Here is a 16602-nt window from a genome sequence, read left to right as displayed (position 1 = left end):
AGAAATAAACAGCTATACCTCTCCCTCCCCCCCCACCCCTCAGTTTTCCAGGTAGGGAAACTGAGGCTCCAAGAGGTCTCACTAGGCAGCCTCTGAGGAGGGGGCAGGGTGTGGCACCTTTCCTGGCAGGATACCACCCTCCCCCCTCCCCAGGGCTGCACAAAGCCTGGTCAGGAAGTCACAGAGAGCTGTGGGCAGATTATGCAAGAAAAGGCTGTCTCAGGGACGTTGTTTTTCATTGCATTACACTTCACTCAGGAAATACCCACAGCTTTGGCAGGTACTGAGGGCCCCTCACCCCTGGTGGAAGACACCCTGTGAACACCGTGGCACTCCTGAGGTGGACAGGGTCTTCTGGGCCAAGTTCGTCAACAAAAGTTCCCTGAGAGCCACTCTTTGTCTGTCTGGACTGGCTCCAACCAAAGAGAAAGAGAGGAGCCAGTCCCTGCTATCCAGAAATTCACGTTTTACTTAGAAAGACTATTATTATTGTTAGTTGCTGTCCAGTTGGCTCCAACTCATGGCAACCTAATGTATAACAGCACAAAACGTTGCCCAGTCCTGCACAATCATTGGTATGTTTGATCCCATTGTTGCAGCAACTGTGTCAATCCGTCTCCTGGAGGATTCCCCTCTAACAAGAACTACTCATTATTGAGGCTTTTTATGTGCCAGAGACTTGTGCTATTTCATTTAAACCTCACAGCAGCCTAGAAAGTGGTTGCTATAATTACCCCCATGTTACGTACGGGTGAGGAAACTGAGGCACAGAGCAGTGAAGTCAGTTGCCCAAGGTCACATAGCTGCTAAGCGGGGCAGCTAGGATTTAAACCCAAGGCACCTAGCTCAAGTCTGGGCTTGCAACCGCTTGGCCGGCCTGTTCGGGTGTGGCTCAGGCCGGGGTCACTGCTGTGCTGAGGCCCTCCACCCTGAGTCCCAGTCCTCCCAGCATGCACAGGGCTCAGGAAGCCTATAGGGAATGGAATTTGTCTCCTGGCTTCCATATCATCTTTCCTTTTCAAAGCCCAGCCACTCCCTCACAGAACCTACGATGGCTCCCCAGTACTTAGAGGCCAAAAGCCTGTTAACCTGGGTCCTGCCAGGCAGGCCCTGCTACCTCCCAAGGCTCCCAGATCCAAACTCTGTCTGAGACCCAACTGTGTCCCCAGTCACCAAATACGGAGGGCATACCCTTACATGAAATCTCTGCTTAGCCCTGCAACCGCCAAGTCTCACCTTTCTCCTCCTCCTTCAGAAATCCGTCCTAGAACACCCAGGACCAGTGGCCTCTGCAACACTGACTGTGGGCGGAACTGGAGGCCGAATTCCAGAAGCCCATAAAAAAAAGCTCTGGTCTGGAAAGACAAATTCATTCATTCAGTCATTCAGCCACTCGCTTAGTCGCTCAAACAACAAAGCTGTAGAGAGCCCCTACTATGGGTCAAGCAACGTGCTGGGTGCTGGGGAAATACCAGGAGGCTGGGAGGTAACGGGGCATCCAAGCCCAAGTGGGAAGGCAGGGCCAGAGTCAGGCAATGGCTCTCAGCATGATATTTGTTATGACCGAGGGAAGCATAGGGCTCTACGGGCCCAGTGGATGGGCATGTAGCCCAGACAGTGGGCCTCTACTTCCTCTTCTGCAAAATGGGTTTAATAAGAGTATCTGCGTTAATCCTTGCTGCAAGGATTAAACGCATTCACTCATTTGTTAAAGCAATATTTGTCAAGTGCAAACAACATGCCTGCCTGGGTGCTAGGAACAGAGCCGTGACCCTGACCGACACAGCCCTACCCTCCTGGAGCTTATTGAGTATTGTAGAGAGGGACCGTGAAGACTCTGTCAGATAATCTTAGCTGTGAGAACTGCTATGAAGACAATGTCAGGCCCTGAGTGTGAGTCAGGGGCTCAGCGAGGGCTTGGGGATATGGCACCGTTTTACAAAGGTCTGGGAGGAGAGAGCAATTCCAAGGCATGCAGGAGGAAGTGAGCAGCCGACTGAGGTGGCAGTGCCTGAGTATTTGTAAGTCTCAGGTGGCCATCGCCTCACCTCTGGACTTTGCGTCTTTAGGTCTTTAAAGCAGAAAGGGGTGAGGTGTTGCAGACCATTTCACAGGCAGGAAATCGTCAGCAGGAGCTGGAAGGACTGGGTTGAGCCGCTGGTGGGAAGTTGCAACAGTCTCAGGAGGGGCTGGGGAGCTGAGGGGAATTGGGGCCTGGAGGAGGGGTTTTCCTTTGAGGGTGAAGGGAAATAGTGAGGCTGAGCACTTCAGGAACTTCACAGGGAAACCTTCGCTTGCACCCCAGGGAAGCTGGGGCTCCATTCTGGGTAGGATCCTAGGCCATCCTCAAGTTGGCGCAAACGGTCAGTACACTAGGCTGCTGACTGAAAGGCTGGAGGTTTGCGTACACCCAGGGGTGCCTCAGAAGAAAGGCCTGGGGATCTACTTCTGAAAAATCAGCCATTGACAATCCTATGGAACTCAGCTCTATGGGGTCGTCATGAGTTGGAATCAACTGGATGGCAACAGCTTTTTTTTTTAATATGTGCCAGGTGCTGTGGACACCCAAACTCTGATCCCTGCAAAGTGGGAGTTATTTGTCCCTCTTCTACAGATAAAGAAATAGAGACTCAGGGATACTATGTGATTTGTCCAAGGTCAAAGTCACATTAGCTAGGGCTTGAACCTAGATCTAGGTGATGGCAAAGTTGATGCTTTGTCTCCTTCTGAGACAGCCCAGTTGCCTAAAACAGCTTTTCTTCTAGCCTGAAAATTTCACCATTCATTCATAGAGGTTGAAGATTCCTGGACCCTCCTTTCGGACATATGGCTGGGAGCAGGGCCCTGATGGACTATGGGAGAGGTGGCAGAGCACACTTTCTGGCACACCGTAGGTGCTCAGTAGGTGTGTGTGTTGACTCTGCAGGGCCAGCCTGGGGTACGGGGGCTCTGCTTCCCTGGAGCAAGATCCCAAAGACAAACTTCCCCTGGAGGACTACTACCAGTACCAGTTGCTGTGTAGTCGATTCCAATTCATGGGGACCCCGTGTGTGTCAGAGGAGATCTGAGCTCCATAGGGTTTTCACGGCTGTGACCTTTCAGAAGCAGATTGCCAGGCTTTCCTTCCTAGGTGCCTCTGGATGGGTTCGAATGACCAATCTTTCAGTTAGTAGCCTGGAGCTTAACTGTTTGTGTCACTCAGGAAGTCCACAAGAGGACATAGTAGACATGGCCAAGTGATGCTACCTACTCCAAGAAGCCCCAGGGCTCCTAGCCAGGACCCCTCACTCTAAGTTTTCTGCCCTCCCACTCCCATGGCCCTGCGCCCCACCTACTCCCCATTCTACCCCCACCCATGCCCTAAGTTCCTCCAGGGGCGCGCCCAGCCTGAGTCATCCACGTTCAGCCCTGCCCAGCTCCGGCCGCAGCAGACACATCTTGGTAAACATCCGAATGAGTGAAGACTGGGAAATTGTACCAGGGGAAAATTACTATTTCTTCCCCTTTTGAATTGGGGAAGGGAAGAGGTGCCGGGGAAATGAAGTCAGTGGCTCTGACATTGCGAGCTCCTTGCTGATGGCATTTCCCAAAGGGAAGGCTAGGTAGTTTGTCAGGGAAATGGGCCCGGAGCATGGCAGACAGGCAGAGGACTGTCACCCCAGCCCATCCCTCCCTCCTCACTCCCTGGCTGCTCAAACTTTGAGCTGAGATCTCGCTGATGAGAAAAAAATGAGCTGGTTCACTTCTCCCAGTGTTGGTGGCGCCCAGGGTGAGAGAGCATGCAGACGTGACCAAAATGGTGCAGGGACCGCTGGGAGTGAGGATTCACGACTCCCGGAGGTCATAGCGCCACACAGCCCTCCCTCCCACGGTGCAGAGGGGGAGACAGGCCTGGTGAGGAGAGAGACTGGCTCAAGGTCACGCAGAGAATCAGTGATCATCAGGACTAGAACCCAGGTTACTGGTGCACTAAAGATTAAAAAAACAAAAACAAGCTTTAGAATTGGAGAAGGAAGTGTGATTTAAAAAATAATAATAAAAGCAGAAAAAAGCATAAGGAAAACAATAAAAATTACCCACAGTCCCATCACCTGTTATAACCTACTTTAAACATTTCAGTTTCTTTCCTTTCTTTTAAACAGTTAAAAAATTATCCTCAATGATTTATTAACAAAGGAACCTCCCAACTTCTTGTTATGATGGTTGTGGTGATGTGTTCATTGCCCTCGTCACCCTGTGGGAATTATTTTTACCTCACAATTACAAATGCTGTTAGAAATCCATGGCTTTGACCATGAGCTGAGTCACTCTTTCTTTCATGGAAACCCCTCTGAGGGGATTTGTTTCAAAGGGAGTGAACAGAACTTCCGGATGACCCTGGCTTTTAGATCCTGTTCTTTCGTTTTAGATACAAGACCTGCTCCTTCTGAATGCCTGTGTTGCATTAGGGAATCGCCTTTGCCTATTTCAAATTTTAAATTATACACATTATTCTCGAGTCTGGATCCCTGATCCACACCATGGGATTTTAGGGCCCCGAGGATGTACCTCAAGGGTGAGCCAAGTTAGTGGGGAGCAGACCTTCCCCTCCCTCTCAATCAGAGTGGCTCCCCTTGGATCTGTTTTACAAACTGGGGTTCCATCCCGATAAACTGTTGCTGTGTCAGGTTGATTCTGAGTCATGGACACCCCATGTGTTACAGAGTAGAACTGTGATCTATAGGGTTTTCTTGGCTATTCCATCTTTTAGGAAGCAATTAGCTAGGTCTTTCTTCCTCAGAGCCGCTGGGTAGGTTTGAACCTCCAACCTTTAGGTTAGCAGCCAATTGCAAACCACTTGCACCACCCAAGGACCTTTTCATCCTAATAGCCATCAAATACTGGGCGCTTATTTTGTGCCAGGTGCTTTTCATATGTCATCTCGTTTAATCCTCACAGCAACCCTGGGAGACAAGTACAGTTTTTATTGCCTTTCTACAGATCAAGAAATGGAGGCTCAGAGAGGTATAGTGACTTGTCCAAGGTCACACAGCCAATGAGTGGCAGAGTTGGGATCCAAATCCAGGCAATCTGAGAAAGCTAAGTTACCTCTCCATTTAAGATTTCATTTGAACAAAGGGCTTCATGGCCAGAAATGTCTTTGAGAATCTCTGGTTTAGCTTATTCCAGGGCTTTGTCCCTGGTGCCAGACTGCCGGAAAGAAGGGCAAAAGTCTCCTGTGGGCCCGAGAGATCCTGGAGGGCTTCAAGGAGCAAGTGGGGTTGGAACTGATCCATGAAGGTTGGCTCAGCATCAGAAGCCAGAGGCATCACATTTAAGTGTGGGGGACTGATTGTTTGTCTCCGGGGGTCTGGATGGGGAGCACTCTGGGGAGGTAGTTTAGAGGAGGCATTTGGGGATGGCAAGGTGAGTTCAGGCTCAGGAACGCTGTTTGCCTTAGGAAATGCCAGATGGAAGATGTGACAGATGTGGCCTTTGCCCCTGGATTGGGCCTGTCTGAAGAGCTGGCTCAGAGTGTGCATGTGCCACTGGTCATGGGGGGAGATGAGCTTGGTAATTCAACCCCTCTGTAAGGCTGTTGTTGTTGTTAGGTGCCATCGAGTTGCTTCCGACTCATAGAGACCCTATATACCACAGAACGAAACACTGCCTGGTCCTGTACCATGCTCACAATCATTGTCATGCTTGAGCCCATTGTTGCAGCCACTGTGTCAATCCATCTCATTGAGGGTCTTCCTCTTTTTCACTGACCCTCTACTTTACCAGGCATGATGTCCTTCTCCAGGGACTGGTCACTCCTGACAACATGTCCAAAGTATGTAAGATGTAGGCTCACCATCCTTGCTTCTGAGGAGCATTCTGGTTGTACTTCTTCCAAGACAGATTTATTTGATCTTTTGGCAGTCTATGGTATATTCAATATTCTTCACCAACACCACAATTCAAAGGCGTCAATTCTTCAGTCTTCCTTATTCATTGTCCAGCTTTCCCATGCATATGATGTGATTGAAAACGCCATGGCTTGGGTCAGGCACACCTTAGTCTTCAAGGTGACGTCTTTGCTTTTCAACACTTATTTAAAGAAGTCTTTTGCAGCAGATTTGCCCAATGCAATGCGTCTTTTGATGTCTTCACTGCTGATTCCATGGGTGTTGATTGTGGATCCAAGTAAAATGAAATCCTTGACAACTTCAATCTTTTCTCCGTTTATCATGATGTTGCTTATTGGTCCAGTTGTGAGAATTTTTGTATTCTGTAAGGCTAGCCCTGGAGAAAGCCTAGTGTTCAGGACACGTGAAGAACCTCAGGTGCCCCAGCTATGAAGTGGATGTTTTTAAAATGAGTGATGAGTGGCATAACTAAAACAAGTGGCCACTGCCTTGTGGTCTGGCAAGCCCTTTATGAAACAGACTTGTCAGATAATAACGTTTTGATGTAAAAAAATTGTTCTGTATTACGTGTTTACACCCTGCTGGATGTGTGGATGAGTTGCTTAAAATGGGACTATCTGCCCTGCCACTCAGCTCACCTGGAGTAATTGAAAATGTCAAATTGGGTTCCAGGTGTGAAGGTGGTGAGCTAGGGAGGAGCACTGACACCTCTCACCCCGACCACACCCAAATGCCCAGAGAAAAGTTATTGATAGATGCTGTCCAGTGGCTTCCGACTCATAGTGACCTTGTGTGTAACAGAACACAACGTTTCCCGGTCCTATGCCATCCTTACAATCGTTTCTATGTTTGAGCCCATTGTTGCAGCCTCTGTGTCAATCCATCTTGTTGAGGGTCTTCCTCTTTTTTCTGACCTTCTGCTTTACCAAGCATGAGGTCCTTCCCCAGGAACTGGTCCCTCCTGATAACATGTCCAAAGTAACTGACACAAAGTCTCACCATCCTTGCTTCTAATAAACATTCTGGCCGTACTTCTTCCAAGACAGATCTGTTTGTTCTTCTGGCAGTCCATGGTATATTCAATATTCTTCACCAACACCATAAATCACAGGCAGAAATTCTTCTTCGGTCTTCCTTTTCCATTGTCCAGCTTTTGTATGCCTATAAGGTGATTGAAAATACCATGGCTTGGGTCAGGTGCATCTTAGTCCTTAAAGTGATATCTTTGCTTTTTAACACTTTAAAGAGATCTTTTGCAGCAGATTTACCCAGTACAATGCATTGTTTGATTTCTTGACTGCTGCTTTCATGGGAGTTGGTTGTTAATCCAAGGAAAATGAAAACCTTGACAACGTCAATATTTTCTAAGTTTATCATGATGCAACTCATTGGTCCAGTTAAGAAGATTTTTGTTTTCTTTATGTTGGGATGCAAGCCATACTGAAGGCTGTAATCTTTGATCTTCATCAGTAAGTGCTTCAAGTCCTCTACCCTTTCAGCAAGCAAGGTTGTGTCATCTGCATATTGCAGGTTGTTAATGAGTCTTTTTCCAATCCTGATGCCCCATTATTCTTCATATAGTTCAGCTTCTCAGGTTATTTGCTCAGCATACAGATTGAATAAGTATGGTAAAATGATACACCCTGATGCACACTTTTTCTAATTTTAAACCATACAGTATCCCCTTGTTCTGTTTGAACCACTGCCTCTTGGTCTACGTGCAGGTTCCACGTGAGCACAATTAAGTGTTCTAGAATTCCCATTCTTTGCAATGTTATCCATAATTTACGAATGGAGAAAAGTTAAAGCTAGTAAAAGACATAGAAGAAGTACTGAACAAATGAAGAATATACCATGCTGATCGATGAGATGTGCTAATGTTGCAATGATGTCAATTCTCCCCCAAATTCACCTATCAGTTCAGTGCAATCTCAATTAAAAATCACAGCTGGAATTTAAGAAAGTTGACAAACATATTCTACAATGTGTATGGAAGAATAAAAGAACCATATATAATTAAGTAAATTTTGAAAAAAGAAGAGCAAAGAAGGGAATTTACTCTACCAGATACTAAACATTCTACAAAGCTTCAATTATAAAAACCATATAGAACTAGCCCAGGAACAAAACAACCGATGGAACAGAAAAGATGGTTCAGTGACAGACCTATGCAATTATGATCAATGATATAATGATGAAAGGATGGGCTGTTTGGCTGGTAGGATAGGGAAGACATGAAGAAGGCAACAGGTCATTAAAAAGAAAAGAAAGAAAAGACCAAAACGGATGTCAGAAGAGACTCTGAAAGTTGCTTTTGAACATCGAGTAGCTAAAGCGAAAGGAAGAAATGATGAAGTAAAAGAGCTGAACAGAAGATTTCAAAGGGTGCCTCAAGAAGACAAAGTAAAGTATTATAATGATATGTGCAAAGACCTGGAGATAGAAAACCAAAAGGGAAGAACACTTGCAGTATTTCTCAAGCTGAAAGAACTGAAAAAAAAATTCAAGTCTCCAGTTGCAATATTGAAGGATTCTACGGGGAAAATATTAAGTGACACAGGAAGCATCAAAAGCAGATGGAAAGAATACACAGAGTCACCGTACCAAAAACAATGGGTTGATGTTCAACCATTTCAGGTGGAAGCGTATGATCAAGAACCAATGGTACTGAAGGCATTGGCAAAAAACAAGCCTTCAGGAATTGATGGAATATCTATTGAGATGTTTCCACAAATGGATGCATTGCTAGAAGTGCTCACTTGTCTATGCCAAGAAATTTGGAAGACAGCTACCTGGTCAACTGAGTGGAAGAGCCCCATATTTGTACCCATTCCGAAGAAAGGAGATCCAACAGAATGTTGAAGTTATCAAACAATATCATTATTATCACACACAAGTAAAATTTTGCTGAAGATCATTCAAAAGTGGTTACAACAGTACATCCACAGGGAACTGCCAGAGATTTAATCCGGATTCAGGAGAGGACGTGGAATAAAGCATATCATCGTCAGTGTCAGGCGGATCCTGGCTGAAAGCAGAGAATATCAGAAGGATGTTTACCTGTGTTTTATTGACTACGCAAAGGTATTCGACTGTGTGGATCATAACAAATTATGGACAACATTGCGAAGAATGGGAATTCCAAAACACTTAATTGTGCTCATGAGGAATCTGTACTTAGGCAAAGAGGCAGTCGTTCAAACAGAACAAGGGGATACTGCGTGGTTTAAAGTCAGGAAAGGTGTGTGTCAGGGTTGTATCTTTCACCATACTTATTCAATCTGTATGCTGAGCAAATAAGTCGAGAAGCTGGACTATATGAAGAAGACTGGGGCATCAGGATTGGAAAAAGACTCATTAACAACCTGCAATATGCAGATGACACAACCTTGCTTGCTGAAAGGGAAGAGGACTTGAAGCACCTACTGATGAAGATCAAAGATTACAGCCTTCAGTATGGCTTGAATCTCAACATAAACAAAACAAAAATCCTCTTAACTGGACCAATGAGTTGCATCATGATAAACTTAGAAAATATTGACGTTGTCAAGGTTTTCATTTTCCTTGGATTAACAATCAACACCCATGAAAGCAGCAGTCAAGAAATCAAATGACACATTGCACAGGGCAAATCTGCTGCAAAAGACCTTTTTAAAGTGTTAAAAAGCAAAGATGTCACTTCAAGGACTAAGGTGCGCCTGACCCAAGCCATGGTATTTTCAATCACATCATATGCATGCAAAAGCTGGACAATGAAAAATGAAGACCGAAGAATTGACACCTTCGAATTATGCTGTTGGCAAAGAATATTGAATATACCATGGACTGCCAGAAGAACAAACAAATCTGTTTTGGAAGAAGTACAGCCAGAATGTTTATTAGATGGATGGCGAGACTTTGTGTCAGTTACTTTGGACAAGTTATCAGGAGGGACCAGTTCCTGGGGAAGGACCTCATGCTTGGTAAAGCAGAGGGTCAACAAAAAGAGGAAGACCCTCAACGAGATGGATTGACACAATGGCTGTAACAGTGGGCTCAGACATAACAACAATTGTGAGGATGGCGCAGGATCGGGCAGTGTTTCATTCCGCTGTACGCAGTGTTGCTATGAGTTGGAGTCAATTCGACAGCACCTAGCAACAACAGCAACAGGGAAGATTGGCTCACTCTAAGGGGAAAAATGAAGCCGGGTCTCTGCCTCACACTTTCTGCACCATATACAATCCAGAAGTATTAAAGATCTAGATGTGAGATGTAAAATTATAAAGCTAATGAAAGAAAATATCGTAAAATATCTTTGTGACCCACAGATAGGGAAGTACCTTCTCGCTATGATCCAAATGGCAAAAAAAACGACAGATTTGATTATGTTAAAGTTAGACTTTTTTTTTTTTAACAAAAAATACCATAAACAAGGATATCAAGCAGATAACAGAATGGAAGAGTTATTTGCAATATCTAAAATTTCTACAGGATGAATAACTAGAATATACAAGGAATTATTGCAAAGCTACAAGAAGACAGGAAATATGATAAAAATTTGGCCAGAGGATGTGAGCCGGCAGTTCACTTCTAGAAGGGGAAACCCAAGTGACTAACAAGTAATGAAGAGGTGCTCAAACCCACAAATATTCAGAGAAATGCAAATGAACAACAGAGTTCCACTTCACACCCATCAAATTGGCCAAAGTCAGAAAGTTGGTAAATGGTGAGTTTTGGGAAGATTGTGTGGAAATGGGAACCCTGGAGTCCTCTGCCACTGCTGTGGCTGGTGTGGCTCTCCTGGAGAAAATTCTGCAGGGTTTAGTGTAACAGATACACAAATACTACAAGATCCAGCACTTCCACTCCAGAAATGTTCAAACATCCACAAACACTGCCACCACGTGTTTTACAAGGACGCTTCAACTGAGGGGGTTGGTGTCCATGGTGGGAGGGGAATGGCATGAGAGCAAGGATTAGGGGGAAAAGAAATAAAGCACGAGAGGAGCCTTGTACGGCAAGAATGGAGAAGTGTGATTCATTCAACCCTCTGTACCTGAGGTCCAAAAACAACTAAAGAGCGAGAGATAGAAGTTATGCAAAAAAAAGATTCCATTCACACTAGCCACTAAGTTATAAACAGGGAGGGGGTACCGCATTGCACATGTAGCAACTGTTGAGATGGTTAGGTTTTGTTATGGGTATTTTCACCACAATAAAAAGGTGGGGTGGGGGGGCTGTTGGAGGAGGACTCAATGAGGGGAGACCTGTTCCTGCCCAGGTCAGAGTGGCCCAGTTTGTAAAAGCGTGGAGGGCTCAGAGGGGACCCAGGGGAAGCAGGGAAACTGAGGCCAGAGCATACTGTGTCTGCAGAGAGCCTGGCTGGAGGGCAGCCATTGCCTATCTTTTAGTTTTTGTCTACAGAATCGTGATCCGGAGGCTGGGGAGCAGCTGCTCCTCTCCAGCGGTGGCTGGGAAGGTGCAGGTAGGGGTGGGGTGGGTAGAGGTGAGCTCTATCTGGACAGGACGCTCTTATATTAAGTGAGAGGCATACTGGCAAGCTGTACACTGGTGAGGCTGAAAGGGAGTAGAACTGAAAGCACTTTGAAAATATAAAGGGCTGGAAGAGGAAACGCCTCGACAAAATGAAATGTTGCAGATGTGGGCACAGGGGGAGCCTCATGAGCTGGTGGGAGTGTAAGTGGGTACGGCCCCTTTGAGGAGGAATTTGGCAGGAACCTAGTGAAAATGAAAATGTGCAAACCCCACCCGCTGGCAGTTCTACTTTCTAGGTTTACACCCTAGAGAGACGCTCAACCGTGTGCCTTAGGAGACAAGTCCAGGAATGTGATCCCACCGTGTGGGACACAGCAAAAGTGCAGACACCCTGTTGTTAGGTTGTCAGCCGCTGTTGAGTCAGCTCCCGGGACTCATGGCAACCTGGTGCATGATGGAACAAAGAGTGCTGCCTAGTCCCATGCCATCCCCATGATCAGATGCCTCTCGGACCGTAGAATTTTTATTGGCTGATTTTCAGAAATAGATTGCCAGACTTTTCTTCTCAGTCTGGAAGCTCCACTGAAACCTATTCAGCTTTATAGCAACGTGCAAGCTTCCACTGACAGACGAGTGATGGCTGTGCGTGAAATACATTGGCTGGGAATCTAACCTGGGTCTCTCGCATGGAAGATGAGAATTCTACCAGTGAACCACCAATGTCCCCGCTCAGGCAGACTAACAGCCCGTTAGCGGGAGAGTGGGCAGACAATATGCAGATAGTCACAGGACCAAACACCACACAACAGGTAGGAAGAATAAACCAGGTCTGAATTCATCAACACGGAAAGTTCTCAGAAACAGAGCTGAGGGGAAAAAGGCAAGGGCAGAACAGTGCACCTGGTATTCTACCATTACATGAATGTATGTGCTTGTATGGCTCATGCACGTAAAATAATACTCTACATTGTTCGTGGGTGCTAATATACGAAGGCAGAAAATGGACTAGAGAAAAACACAGCAAACTCAGGTGACTTTGGGGAGAGACAAGGGACTAGAACTGCATCTGGGGGAGTCAAAGAGGACTTTAGTTTTAATTATAAAATAAAAGGATTTAAAGCAAAAACATTTCATCCAATGTTTACGGAGAACCTACCATATTTTAAAAATATCTATTGCTATCTGTGCTGGTCTCCGGGTGTTGAGGACCCAGCAGACAGCAAAAACAGACAAGATCCCCGTCATCATGGGGGAGACAGACAACAAACAGAGAAATAATAATAACTGCCATGAAGAAAAGTAAAGCAGTTATTTTAGTTAGGGGGTGTCAGGGAAGCCTCTTTGAGCAGAGACTAGCCTGAGTGAGGCAGTGAGTGTGCAGGTATCTGGAGGAAGGGTGATCCAGGAAGGGGGAATTGAAGTGCAAAGGCCCTGAGGTGGAGGCATGCTTTGCATGTTCCAGGAACAGCCAGGAGGCCAGAGAGGTCAAGTGTTACCATATGAAGTCAGAGAGGAAACAGGGAAGCCCCAGTTGTGAACACTGGTCAGTTCTGGGTAATGGGAATATGAGTGTTTCCTATATTATACATTTTTTAAAAAATCTCTTAAAAAAAAAAAAAAGAAATCCAAAAAAGGATAATGTAAAGTTAAATGACACATAGGCCTAAAATACAGCAGCATGGTTTGCAGTAGGATGAAAGAGACAACTTCCCATCTGGTAAAGAGCTTGCATGGAGTCAAGGTCGAATTGTGAAATCCCTTATCAGGGTAGACATTTCTGCAGGGCAGGTGCACACCCCCTGTGAACTGTTAAAGGCAGGGGTTTGGAACCAAGCCCAGTTCTGCTCCATCTCCCACCTCCCCACGTCTCAATCAAGTCATAGAATTCTTGAACATCGGGACAAGAAAGACACTTGGTTCTAGTTCAGAGATGGCTGGTGCCAGCCAGGTGATTCTGCTGTGGCTGCCCCTCCCCATCACCCCAGGGCTCATCTGGTTAATGGATCACATATCTTTTCTTGCCGAGCCCACATGCAGGCTCAGAATCCTTCTGAACACAGAGCCCTCAGCAGCCATCACCAAGTGGCATTGCCATTTACGATGAAGCTGGCCTGCCTCCCCTGACCTGAGCCAGCCCTGTCATGTTACAGATGAGGATGCTGAATCCCAGAGAGAGGTAGAGGCTGGCCCAAGGTCACATAGAGAGAAGATGAGCCCCATTTGCTGGGTTTAGACAGTGAGGCTTGGGACTGATTTTGGGATTGGGTCCTGGAAAGAGGTAACCCAGAACAGTGAGGTTTCAATGTAGTGGGGGTAGAAGAAATCCTGGAGGCTCTCTTGCAGCCCTTCCTCAAACTGCCTTGGGTCCTCTTGAGGGTTGGGAGAGGGTAGCACCCTCAGGCCCTCCCCATCTTTGGAAGGAGTTGGAGATAGGAGCTGGTGAGCATTTCCTGGTCCAGCAGCCCCAGCCCCCAGCTCAGCCCAAGATGTGGCTCTAGGGATGGTGGGAGGGCTGGAGGGAAGGAAAGATGAAAGAGGCCATTGCAGGGCTGTGGCCGACACAAAATGTCACTTCCTGCTCATGATTTTAGGACATGAGTCATTAAGGGGCTGGCCCAGCGTGTTCAGGGCGCTGAGCTAAGCAGGACAGTGGGGAAAGAGCAGCTTGTTTGCTCTAGCTGTGGGCCAGGCTGGGTGGTGGAGGGGAGGGGGACCCTGCAGTCCCAGCAGCCCCTGAAAGACAGGAGCCCACTGAGTTCCCAGGAGACTGGGTCAGAAGGAGCTGGCCTTAGGGAGAACTCAGCAAGACTATTACAGCGACCTCCACGTGGTGCAAATGGTCCCTCCCTACCCGACCGCAGTGAAGCCTTCCAAACCACCCTTGGCCACAGCTGACACCTCTGTACAGTGTCTTTCTAAAAGTCTCCGTCAGAGTAACCTGGGGGCTCCTTAAAAAGCCCGTGGTCAGGCCCTTAACAGACATGGGTGTGGGGCCCAGGAGTCTGCATGTTTAACAAGCCTTCCTGATGATTCTGGTGCTGGCTGAGGCTGGAGAGTGACTCCTCCAGACTGTCCACTAGAATGCGTGGCACGTAGTTAAAAAAAAAACCTGTTGTTGTCAAGTTGATTCTGACTCATGGTTACCTCATGTGCTACAGAGTACAACTGTTCCATAGGGTTTTCTTGGCTGTAATCTTTATGGATGCAGACTGCCAGGCCTTACTCCTGCAGTGCAGCTCAGTGAGTTACTGAGAGAGGAGGAGGACAGGAGAACAACGAACAATAATAAGGTGAGTGTTAATGCTAAAGGTCTGTAGAAGAACTATGGCTCCGCTATTCTACCTGGGTCAGTGGGGTGTGGTCAAGGGCAATTTCACAGAGGAGAGAGGTTTGGGCTGCAATTTGAAGGACAAATAGGTGATCACCAAGCAAACAAGGAGGGAGAGACATCCCAGGCAGAGGAACTCGCATGGACAAAGGCACGCAGTGAGGGGCCCGGGGTTTCTCTGGGAGCCCTGAGTGGTTAGAGTGTGGAGTCGGGGGTTAGCGTGCAGGAGGTCTGCCTGGGTGCCAGCTGGGCTAAGTGGTGAAGGCCTCCAGCGTCTGGCTGAGGAGGCTGAACTCAGTTCTGAAAGCTGTGGTAAGTCATGAGGTAAGGCAGGATTTCTCAACCTTGGCACCATTGACTTTGTTGTGGAGGCTGTCCTGTGCATTATAGGATGTTTAGTACCATCCTTGTCCTCTACCCACTCGATACCATTAGCACCCTCCACCAAGTCGTGAAAACCAAAAACATCTCCAGACATTGGTAACGGTCCCTTCAGCGGGTCAAATCACCTCTTGGCTGAGAACCACTGGATTGGGGGATGACATGCTGTGTTATGCTTTTGAGAGCTGGCACTGACCACAGTGTGGACAACAGATTAGACGGCCAGAGCCTAAAGGCCAGAAGGCCACTTGGGAGACTACTGGAGCACTGCAGGTGAGAGATGGCCAAGGCTGGAGCCAGGGTGGGGCTGTGGGGCAGGAGGAGAGGGGCCAGGTGACCCAGACTGTGGCACACCCCTGCTGACGCTGAGTTTTAGCAGAGTCCCCAGTGGCAGCTGCAATACAGTGGGTGCCAAGGTCAATCCCCCATCCTGAAGAGTGAGTCCTGGTCCATCTGTGCAGGCCATGCTAAAGGATGGAAACTGGTTCAGCCAGAATTCGCCATTGCCCACACCCAGCCTTTATACACAAGACAGCCAGGTTGGAAAGGCCAAGAGAAAGGATTTTTGGGAAGGAGCCACCATTGTGCAGAGTGCCCCCTGCTGCCCCTTGGGGGAGTAGAGTGGTGCTTCCCTTTATCTTGGGCCAAGCAGGAGGGGCTATAAGGGACCACTGGGAGAGCTTATGTATTCCCAGGAGTTTAGGGACCATGAGAGTGATGGGAGATTCCCATCTGTGTTGTTAACTGCTGAGTCCCCAGCACCAGGACACGACTGGCACACAGTAGGTGTGCGATAAAGATTTGTGGCCAAGTTAGAGACTGTGGCTAGATGAGCCTGAAGTGGCAGAGTTGGAGGGAGACGGGTGCACAGGGCGTTAGCTGTGCTGCTACAGGTGCTGTGCAAAGGGTGGGCCACTGTGGGCTCTAGGGAGGAAGCCAGCCTTGGGCCACCTCGAAAGAGACTCTAACTGAAAGGGCTTCCTGTTGGGGGCAGTGGCCTCATCAAGAGAAGCCGAGAGGACCATCATCAGATGGAAGAGTTGAAGGGCACATGGTAAGCTGTGGGCAGCAGGAGGCTCAGGCATCACAGGTACGGGGGAGCCATGGTCAGAGGAATCAGCCGGAAGATCTCCAAGAGACCTGCAAAAGTGCTCCCAGAGAGAAGGATCCAGAAACTGCCTCCCAAGGGCCCCAATGTGAGGTAGATGACAACCGGAGCTGCCATGGAATGCTGTTTCCCCTAAACCCTCTCCCCTGGGCCTGACCTGGAGAGGTCACATCTGGCAGAGTCAAAAGAGACGTCACCGTGTCCTTCTCCCCCAGGCAGGCTTCCATGCCTTGGCTGTCCAACTGGAGAAGGGGATAAGCTCCACACTGGATAGGAGATCGGAGCTGTAATTATTTCCCAGGGCAGGACTGCATTATGTGATCTGAGCAAACCCAGAGGATTGTTCTGTCCCTGAGAGGGGCTGGAAAAGCTCTAGGACCTGCCCAAGATTTCATGCAGAGGCTGGGAAAGGACAG

Source organism: Trichechus manatus, unplaced genomic scaffold, assembly GCF_000243295.1.
Source record: "Trichechus manatus latirostris isolate Lorelei unplaced genomic scaffold, TriManLat1.0 scaffold00048, whole genome shotgun sequence".
In the NCBI taxonomy this organism is placed as follows: Eukaryota; Metazoa; Chordata; class Mammalia; order Sirenia; family Trichechidae; genus Trichechus; species Trichechus manatus.
This window is presented reverse-complemented; position numbering follows the sequence as displayed.